Source organism: Corvus kubaryi, unplaced genomic scaffold (genome assembly GCF_017639235.1).
Source record: "Corvus kubaryi isolate FWS band 111438036 unplaced genomic scaffold, C.kubaryi_AGA036_p1.0 37395, whole genome shotgun sequence".
In the NCBI taxonomy this organism is placed as follows: Eukaryota; Metazoa; Chordata; class Aves; order Passeriformes; family Corvidae; genus Corvus; species Corvus kubaryi.
The window spans coordinates 4492808-4504386 of NW_024581134.1; positions in this window are offsets into that span (position 1 = coordinate 4492808).

The window sequence follows — 11579 nt, forward strand, 5'->3', positions numbered from 1 at the left end:
CTACTGATGGCACCTTGTGGCTAACCCAGAGAAGTGCTTGGGAATAGGAACGCGCATGAAGTGAGCCAGGAAAACAGCAAGAAAAGGCTGCAAAATAATGGTGTAACTCTGCAGACACCTCCTTGCCAAGGAGGGCACAACCCCTGCCTGCCTGCTCCCCCCGTGCCCCCCAGTCCCTCGCAGAGTCCTGGGATGCAAACAGGAGTCCTGGCCCTAAAACTCCTCCCAGCAGGAGGCAGGAGAAGGGGGAAGGGGAGTGGGGCTTGCCCTGGGCGAAGTGAAGCGGCAAATCCATCTAATCCCCTGTGTGAGGGGCAGGAAGGAGCCAGGCTTGAGCTGCGACCAAGAGCCCCTGAGAATAAGGCCAGCTTTGCTGGGTGCCCCCCTCCTGTGCAGAGGAGAAGGTCAGCCTGAGCCCGGGGACTGGCTTCTGGTCTGCAGTGGTCAGTAAAGCACTGACCTCCACCTTCCAGAGGCACTGCAGGCCCTGCTGCCTTGGGCTGGGGTGAACCTGCTCTGGGGAGTTGATGGTGTCGGACAGAGCCCAAATGGTTGCTGCCCACTGATCCTGGAGATGCGCTGGAGCCACTCCAAACTCTCCCCTACAAGGCCAGGCGTGGGTGGCAGGTCCTAAATGGCCCCAGACTTGCAAGGGACCTGCTGGTTCGAAGTCAGGCCTTGGCGTGGCAGGGAGGTGGCTGGGTCCTTGCTCCTTGCCCACGGACCAGCACTGGCTCTGTGGCTACTGATGAAACCATGCTCCCACGCACAGAAGTGGCTGACAGGATTCCCACAATACTGGGATTAAGAGGCAACAAAGGGCAGGGACCCAAGCTGCAGATAAAGGACATTTGGCACCAAGCAGCATCATGTGAGATGGGTCCTGGGCAGGGAGCAACAAACCAGAGATACAGGGCGTACCTAAGGCAGGCAAAGGTCACCTCAGAAATTCTGTGATCGCATGAAGGAGGCAGGACTTTGTCCCAAACACCAAGCAATAAACAAAGCTGTTTTAAAAGAGGGCTGCCTCTCATTTAATGTGTTTTCTCAACTTTGGTTCAGTTCAGTAATTTATCTCCAAGTACCTATTCTGCATGTATTTCTAGGTCTCACTGTGGTTTGTATTATCCTAAATATGTCATCATCAGAATTCCCAAAAGTTTTGAAGTTCTTTTAAGAGCTGGCTCCTCCAAGTTTCTGCCCCCAACAATGTCCAGTATGAGTAAGAGGCACACATATCACTTGGAAAGGAAAATAGGAGTCCAAGATAACCCAAGAGATCAGAGCTGCATTCCAGAGACAGGAACACGTAATTATGAGCTCTAAATACAAGTTCTCACTCTAGAGGAAAACCTCTGCAATGGAAAACCAGGGAGGTTCATTTCAAGTGTGAAGGAGTGGAAACAAATCCTGCTACGGCTGGATATATAAAATCACAAAAGAATCAGAATAAAAAGGAGAGATTGATCTTTATAGATTCCCAGCAGACTAACATCTGCAGACCTAATCAAGTATCATGTCAAATAAACAGCTCTACAAGGCTTACTGAAACATCCAGGGCAGAAGAAATTACCCTCGCTCTCCTTCCAGGGGTAGGTGCATCCTTATTAAAAGGCAAATGAATCTCTCAACAATCAGTGTTTCTAAGCAGCAACACAAAATCAACAGAGAACCTCTCTGTGCCAGATCTCACCTGCAGCCATATCAAGACATTGTGCTCGTTTTTCACAGCCTACACTCAGTAATTCTCACAGCTCTGTGCACACAGGTTTTGCATACAACCATACAAAGCTTTCCTGTGAGGCACATTTTGTGCTTTTCAGTCCAGCAGAGATAGAAGAATCCTCTTGTACTGATTAAAAACAAATAATAGATCAAGGAAAAAAAAAACCACACTGTGATATGAAAAATAAAATGACAGGCTAAGAGAGGAGGTTCAGCAGTAGCTGAAAATTTAGGGGTTCTTAGAAAACTTTTTTTTCCCCTTTCCTATAAAACCGTCTTCTGCCATAAAATCACTCTTGCAACTTTAGGGTCACTTTTTGTCCCAACTCTACTTAATCCTAGAAGAAAATTAACACCAACAGACAAAGAATAAAAGCCTCACATTAAGGACAACCTTTACCTGGAAAAGAAAGAAGAGTGAGACATTCAGTAAAACCCACAAAAGCCTTCACTATTCCATATTACCTGGAAGATGATCAGATACCACTGTGATAAGCAGCCTTACAAAACCTTGGGAAAGGTTGATGGCTGAAATTGGAATAATTTTTTTTTTCCCCCCCAAAGTAGATGTTTTACTGCTTTTTTGAAATAGTAAAGCTAAAGGCTCGTCTTTACCTTTCTGTGTAAATAACTTCCTTTCCCTGGGGTGTTCATCATCGGTTTGACCTTAAAATGCATGGCAGTGTTCTTAGCAATATTCAATCAATGGCAGGATTAAAGGTGAAATCAGTTACACAGAGGAAGCCTACTGCTGTTTCACCAGTGTGCTGGCTCTAATCTCCCTCTGAGAGACTAAAGATCATAACTGATTTACTTCTCTTCCCTGGGGAACAATTTTCTGTAGCCTGAAGCAATCAGGAAACAGACTGAATTGGCTTTAATACCCATCTGCCCTTGGGGGGAGCCTGTGAAAAGCTACCAGGTTGTTTCTTCTTCATACTTGTAATTAAATAAACTATGACAAATTTGACAGGCAGAATTTCTAGCAGTACCACTTGTCTTAAAACTTCCTACTCCGTGTGTAATTGATATATAGCAGCTATTCCCAAGCAGTGCTGGAGACTATTTAAACATTAAAATCAGTGATCTTCACTCCATTCCATGATTTAACCTATTGGCAACATACCTCTAATTTTCACACCTATCAAGACTGTGGGACACGTTTAAGCACAAGGAAACAGGGCTTACTTTGATTTTGGGGGTATTTTTTTTACCCTAACTGTGATCTTTCTATTAGTTCCAGAATGCCAGGCACATAAACGAGATGGTATTGATGTAAGAGAGAAACAAATCTTAGAAGTGGTACCAGAGAAGGAAAATCTGGGAGCATGAAAGCATTTCCATACAGATTGCTAACAAAACACATATCACTAACACCTTAGGCAATAAACTTTTGTTAGTACTCCTTATCAAAACAGTGCTAGAGGCAAACAAGATGACAAATTATTTCCCTGACAAACTTCCTGCAATTCAAAACATTTTCTACAGTTGTCATAACATAATAATAATAATAATAATAATAATAATAATAATGATGACATTCTATAAAAATAGACCCAAGGTTTTTAGCTGTATAGAAAGCATAGAAGAGATACCAGGGTTGGTGTGAGTGCAGTCATTTCAGGTATGCTGATATCTGCCTTTCTCATCTGTATTCCCCAGCATGAGACAGGTTTAAATACCCCACAGGGAAGGGAACTCCTGATTTTTCAGTTTGCAGGGTTAGAACTAGAGCCACCTTTTTTTCACATGAGCTCAGCTGAGACAATTTACAGCCACCAACAATTCTGTTTTTTTCATAATTATTTAACTAATTTTAGGCTTATTCATATATTACTTGAGGGAAGCTTAAGAATTTAAGAAATGCATTGGTTTCTCTGCCCAGAGCTGTTGCCAGCTGAGGTCTGACATCCTGGCATAGAATCCCAGAATGGTTTGGGATGAGATGGACCTTAAATCTCATCTCATTCCACCCCCTGCCATGGACAGGGACACCTTCCAATATCCCAGGTTGCTCCAAGCCCTGTCCAGCCTGATCTGGGACACTTCCAGGGATGGGGAGTCCTCAGTCTGAGGGCAACCTGAGCTGTCAGAGGTGAAAGAAATGCTGCTGCACCTGCAAAGTGTTTCCAAAGCCCAGCAGTGCAGAGCATGGCCTTGCTCAGCCCTGTTAATGCAAACACAGACATGGAAATACAGCAGGGGTTTGTGGAAAACTCCCACTGATATTTTTGCCCAGCCTGAGGTAACTCAACCTCCCAACAAGTGTCTCAAACTTGGCTATGACACCTTGGAAGAATAACCCACATCAGCTGAGCCATGCTTCCCAAAACCAGCATTCCTGGAGAGTTTGCATATGGAAACATTTTAATCTTCTGTAGGGCTGCTGATGAGAGGCTGAATTATCTTTATCAGTATCAGAGGGCCATGAAGAATTCCCACCACCTCTTTTGTCCACACAGCCTGCTGCATCCAGGCACTGTACCGGGGAATCCAGGGATGACTGTGATGGTCAACTCTCTAAAGCAGATTTGCAGGAATTAAAGTCACCTACCACAACAAACCCACTCAAGTCTGCTCAAAGCTCTGAAGTTAGAATTGCTCTCTGTGAGGATACACAGACTGCTGCTCCTAAATAGATTTTTTTTAAATCAGTCAAAGTGCAATTACAGGCTCTTAACAGCAACTTACACATCTATCTGAAATTTTGTGCTGCAACACAGGCTAGATCCTGCAAAAGAAATCTTTTGTACTTCTCTGGTGCCTGAGAAGCTGTGCAGACATCTGAGGGGCACCACTCCTGAGCCTGTAATTAATTCCCAGCGCTATTCTGCTGAGTTCTTCCCAGCAAGGAAATAAAGGAGCTTAAATAAAACAAATAGCAAACAGGAATTGAGTGAGAAGCTAAACACATAAAGCCAAGCATCTGAAGGATTTTTACTTTGCCAAATTGATAGCAGGGAGGTTTGGTGAATGCATTTCCATGTTCAACTCTGTATTTAGTTTCAATTCTGTTCTTCAAAAGCAAATTATGATTTAGAACATGGCGAGTGTTTTAATTGTGTATTGTTTCTTATTTGGTTGAAAGAACAGAAATATTTAGCTACAAGCACCTAAGACAGGTGAGTCATTTTCCTAAGAGCTAAACATTTACCTGTGTGTGATTGAGAGTGATACAAACACCCAAGAGTGGCTGCTAAAAATCTGCTTCATGCTGAGATTACTGATAAAGTAAATTACACTGCAGACAAAATCTACTTAGTCAGTTTTGTACAGAGATTTGAAGAATTCAAATACATCCCAAGACTTACAGTTAGTTTTAAAAAAATGAGAGTTCATATATAAAAAAAGAGGAATTTTTAAAAACCTTCCCATTCCTCCTATTTCCCTTCTGCACCTGCTTTTTATTGCAATAGCCACAGGCTGTAATAAGGCAGCAGTGTGACTTCAAGCATTGACACAAAGGAAGCTCTGTCTGAGCCAGTTACTCATCCCCATGACATGATAGCTCCCATTTCCTCCTCAGTGCTGCTTTCCCAGAGCAGTGACACAAACCACATTGCAGAACTGTCAAGATCCTAAAACCTGATTGCTAAATGTCAATTACCTTGATTAGGTTTCCTAAACAAAATAAAAAAAAACCAAAAACCACAAAAAAGTCAAAAAAGAGTGAGAGATGTGAACCAAAGATTTACCTGCTCTGCTCCAACTTGGTAAACTGGAACTCAAACCTATCTTGTCTGCCCACAGATGCATAGATCTGCTCTAAAAGCAAAGCTGATTCTCTTCTCTAGGAAATCAAACACTTAAAATAAACTTTCCTGTTCTTTTGAAAGTCGTGTTTCTCTTCAAAGAATTATCCAGAAGAGCAGATACAAAGGAATCTACAGGTATTCAGAATTTCCCAAGGAAGAAACAGCAACACCATCCGAGTGAGGAATTTAAAATCACTCTAAAACTCAGCCAAAGGAAAAGGCAGACAATGATAATGCTTTGGGGTCTCTGAAGGTCCCAGGAACAGGAGATGTTCAGCATTTGGGGAGACCAAACACAAGTTTTTATCACAGAATCAGAAATTCAGCTGACAGCCCGAGCTAGCTGTGCAGTTGGGTAAACAATTGTGGCATGTATTTCAAACAACAAATTTATCTGTAACACTTATTACAACTATACAGCACAGAGAGTACAAATTATCTTGTCTTTCACATCACTTTGCCTCTCCTGACCCTCTGTTTCTTCTTCTTCTTTTAATTAATCACCTTTACTTTTTGTCCCCCTTGTCCATCTGTGCAACAATGCTGTGAATGAGCCAGAACTTCTTATTCTTGCAAAAAGAAAAGGAACATTCATAATTTTTATTTAGCTCTGTTGTGTGGCTCATCATTGATCTACAAAGAAAGATTCTGGCTCTCCAGCTGTGAATAATCTAATTATTTTTCCTTCAATTACATTTAAAACATTATTTTTAAGTGGCCTTGCAGCCACTTTATCACCCACACAGCTCCAGCTGCATAGCAGAAGATGGCAGACCAACAGCTGGAGATTTCTGTACCCACTGCCAACCTGCTTCAGGGACAGCTCCAGCACAGAAAACCACCTGAGTGGATGTGGTTTGCTGGAAAAAATACACACAAATACCTTGACACCAGTTCAAAACTTCTCCCATCCTCACAGATCCCCAAGGAATGACACCAGGATATCGCTACCAATATACCAAAGATAGCTCAGACTGGAAAAATCTCCAGTTGATTTGATCAGGGATCTTGCTGAGGAGCTGCTGTGGTGCTCCAAACCTCCAGCCTTTTGAGCAGGAGTGTCAGAAATCTGGATCTGACTCCTGACCCTGGCATCCAGCAATGACCTGACATCAAGGGCTGTGTGGATCAGTCATTATCTCACCTGAACTACTGGGGTTATTCAGTGTAACAAAGATTTTTGTAGGGCTTGAGCAAGGGGGAAATGATACAGAAGATGAGAATCAACAAAATTTACAGTTTTAAACCTCTTTTCCTTCTGCAAAAAAAGCTGTCAAAAATAATGCCACAGTAACTTTTAAACAAATATTCATGGAGCTGAATATCAGGATTCATAGCTTTTCCATGGAGAGAACAAGCTCTAAACTGCAGCTCTGTACTGTGGAAAAAACCCCTTTAATTTTGCCATCCTTAAAATCCTGAAAACATCATTCAGCCCCTGCAAGGGTGTGTCTCGATTTAAATGGTTAAGGTTACAAAAAGTCAGATAGTTTCCCCAGTTCTCCCCACCTCTGGCAGATAAAACAGGGAGATAAGAAAGTTGTGATGCTCTTTTGACCTTCTGCCAAAGGTAAGGACCACCTGTCGATCTGAATTTCCCTTGCAAATCTGCTGGAGCTGCACTACTGAAACTGCACGGCTGGTGCCTGCTTTATCTCTGATTAGCCATCATTTGGGACAACTGTTCAACTGATGGAGCAAATGAGTGCCCTGAGCTGGCATTTCCTACCTCCCCAGCACACTTCTGGTTAGAATAATATCTCACTGCAACTGAAATGCAGTTTTATTTCTCCCCTCTCATCCCATCTCAGAGGAATAAGAAAAAAAACTTTACGCAAAGGTTTATTTTGATCCTGCTGGAGGAGGGTGCTGTATACTCTGATAACAATGCTAGGATTAGAGTTGTCTCAAAGAGGAGTTTGTGGCTCGGGACACACCAACAATGCTCAGCGAGGATGTTTCTCTCCAAAATGCTGCCCAAGAATATCATTTTAGTGGCAGGAATTCTCAGGGGGTTCCTGAGTAGCTGCCAAACCCAGCGCTAACGCTGTGCTGTCTGTATTAAATATCACCTGGCATCCCCTGGAGGTGGCTGGCTGCGTTTTCCCTGCTGGACCCAGCAATCCGTGAGTGGTGCCTGCCACTCTCTGCTGCCCCAGATCCCATCCCCGGGCTCTGGCTACTGCAGTGATTGCAGGCATTCCTCATCATCCCCTCTCTCCTTCTCTTTATTTCCTTCTTCCACCCGAATATGGCAGCTGAAAATGCACCTGATGTTGTGTTTACTGCAGTGTCCCAGCCTCGCTGTGTGAGTGCTTACACGGCTCTGGCTCTTCTGCGGCTCCCACTAAGGTCAGATTTTCCTTGCTTCCATAAACTTCCTCACTCCCCTGCCCACCTTCTTTGCTGGGAAAGCAGCTGGAAGTCTGAGGTGCTTTGGGTTAATTATCTGGTCCTCCTTTGTCAGTATAGGCAAGTTGGCCAGTCTGGGAAGCTGTGCAGAAAAACTGTGGTGAACTGGGGCAGGGAGCAGCTGCCAAGAGCTGATCCGAAGGGTCAAAAACCTGGGTACAGCATTGCTTCCCTTTCCTCCCTGGGCAGATGGGGCAGTCACCCACAACTGTGGAGACCTATGGGCAAGAGTGCCATAAAACAGCCAAGTATTAGTTAATAAAATTGGCTTCTACCTGTGCCCGCGTTTAATAGAGACATTAATTTAGCAAAGGTTTCTCCTGCTGATTCTCATCAGTTATTAGAAATATTCTCATCATATTAGAAATATGCAGGAGATGATTTTGTTTGCCACATTCAAATCTGCTCGAGACTTCCATTCATTTGGATTAAAATAAAAGATTTTCTTCTTAAAACATGATATATCACACAAGATAACTATGGAAAAGGCTTTTTTGGGGAGAAAAAAAAGCATTTCTGGTGATTTGAAATCACATGATCTGTATTTTGCTTAGTATGCTGTTGTCAGTCACCTTCTCTTCCAACTTGGTTTTATGAATAAACTAAATCTGTTCAAACCACGAGTCTGTGCTCTGCCAGACCCAAACCCCAGTGTTTGCAAATACACATTGGACTGACAAGCCAATGAACAACATCCCCTTTCAAAAAAATACCCTTGCACATTTAAAAAAGAAAGAAGTATGGTTTATAGATCTCTGATTTATAGATCTCTGAATTAAATAGGAGCTAGGAGCTATTTAAATAAAATCTCCATGGAAACTTGTATTTCTCAAGATAAGCCTTTGAAGGAAAGGGGCAATGGCAGCTTAAGAAGAGAAAATAATCCTAACAGATATAACCTCCTGTAAAAATTCTGCAGTGAAAAATGAATGAAAAATTCCACTTAGAAAGCTGAAGCAAGCAGCTGTTCTCTGCAAATATTTTGCCAGAAACGAGATACTTTTAAAATAGACTGAACCAGCAGCAGTTTGTGCATGTGGTGGGGTAGAAAACCCCAGCCCAACCTGCAATAACCCAGTGAAAGCTGGTTTTCTGCAGAGGTAAAGAGGTGTTCAGGGTGCCACCTTGGTTTTAGAGGGTCCCCTTTCAGAGCTGCAGTAGCTGTGCATGAACACATCTGAGGCACCCAAAGATAAAAGCTGAATTTTGGGGCACTGAATTGCAGGAGCTGAACTGGGGCCTTGACTAGCAGGTTCACCACTTTTAATGTTTGCAAAAACAATAGTAGTAGTAGTAGTAGTAATAATAATAATAATAATAATAATAATAATAATGGTGGCTGCCACTTCCTTCCCCTTTGGGAAAATTCAGTCTGTCCCCAAAATTTTACTCCTTCTTGTATTCCCACAGGCAGTATCCACTGTTCTGGAAGCTGTCCTCAGCTAGCTGGTCACAGTTTTTTTGGACAAAACCCAAAATTCCTAACACAGAGTAAAAAGTTCACACTGGAACTTACCTCATTTCTGGTTTCCAGCACAGGACAGAGGAGAGTGAATGAAAAATAAGCACGGGGGGAATTCATGGGACTCAAAGAGGGAACACAGCTCTTCAGGACACCCTCAGTGCAAAAATGGGTAGGAAAAAAAGCCTAATTAATGGCAAGTCTTAATCCACAGTCCCAATCGTGTAAGCAAATCACAGTCTGGGCATACAGGAGACAAACACACCTATTCAGGAATGCAGCATTTGCTTGTACCAAAATGAAAGTCTGAGAAGAGTATTACAGCCTAAAACATGACAAGAGTCATTATATTGACATTAAAAATGAAATCTGGCTTTCCTGTTGAGGCAAATTTCCTAAATGACCCAAAACCCCAGATAAAAATATTGCTTGTGCTCACAGTGCACACACAAACCGTGCTTCTGGAGCGCTACAAATCACCAGTGTCAGGTGTTTGAGGAAGCTGCTGGTAATTATTTACAGCTAAGTTACCATAAATACAACAGAGCAGCTCTTCACAGGTGCCAAAGTTGTTCCAGCACCACAGGGAGAGGATGGCGTGGCTTTCAAACATTTTCTTGGAAAGGAGGACCCATGTCCTTTGACCCATGTCTGCATAACCTCATTTCATTTCTAGATACCATAATTAGTCACTCTGAAAAATGGTATTAAGGAAGAAATTAAAAGTGGGAAAAACGACAGAGAATTCCCCCAAACTTTGGTGACTGTTGCACATCAGGCATGGTCCAGAAATGGTGACATAGAGTGAAATTATGGAAAGTAAATTGATTCCCTCTGAGGCTGCAGAGATTGATCACCTTTTCCGCCAGACTTCTGAAAGAAAGAGAGGGAAGTTATACTCTTCACCACATTTTTCCCTGATTTCAATAGTTAAAACTTACTTGGCTCTGTTCTCGCAGCTCATCACAGGTGATGGTGGATTTCTCTCATCTTGTCCTTTACTGAAGAGCAGAAAGCCACTGAACTGGGGCCATGGTTAACAACTGACAGCAGGATGAGACAGAAGGACCTCAAACATGGTATCTGTGAATGACACGGGATATCTTGATTATTATAGCCCTTTACCATAAACTCCAAATTACCAGTGCAATTCTCTAATCATTATCTGATACTCATTGGTAATTTTAGATCATTAGGAAATATCCTCTTCCATTCCATCCAACAAAATTCAAACCAGTGATGCTAGGCATCTTTTTTTTTTTTTTTTTTTTTTCTAGAAGATGACACCAAGCAGCTAAATTTACTGTTGTGGTTATGTTCCTTTTCCTTCTGCAAGAACTCCTAGAACTCTTTCAATATTTTGTTCTTAACTTTCTTTTTTTCCTCCTAGAATTTGTCTATAATAATGTTTGAACTAGGAATGAGTTCCCAAATAAAAACTGGATCCAGACCAGCTGGAAGTCAAACTTTGATCTCAGAAGACCAGTCGCTTAGTCATGTGGGATTTTGGGTAATTTTTTGTTGCTTTTTCATGGTCTGCAGGTTTGGATGTTGCTTTGCAGGATGGTTTTTTCCAAAGGGGTTGGTTGGATCGTTTTGATTTATGGATGTAGCATCATTCCCAGACTCAGATTCAGCACTTAAACTTCTTGAGATCTCCTTAGGTGCTTTTATTGCCCCATTCTAGTTACACTCAAACGCTTTAGAAACACCTATAAACCAAAACAAAGGCACCATTTACCCTTTTTCTTTGATATTAGGAATACCTAGGGCAGATTTTAATTTTTTTTCGCTGTGCCAAATGTATGCGAGAAAAAAGAAAGAGGCCAAGAAGAAACGCTCAGGAAAATCCATTTACACACGACAGGAGCCCAACCTGCCTTGCTTCCACAGCCCTGAAATTGCCCCAGAGCCTTCCCTATCACCTCCCATTTTATCAGCAGAGCTGTCCTGGGGGAATGACCAAGCCGGTGCTGCAAAGGGCTCGGAGAGTTAAGGCAGAGACCTTGACCTGCACTCTGCATTCAGTCGTGGTGCTCAGAGCAGGACATCAGGCTGATGTGCTCGCCGTGCTGGCTGTTGCTAAGCGAGGGGAGCTGATCGCTGCCTTTTGTGCTGGAGTTTTCGGGATGTGTGGGAGGTCAGGAATGCACAGGTCACCCTGGGCAGACCCGGGCCCGATTGAAAGGGCACCACTCGGAGCAGATGGGAAGGGGAAATTCGCT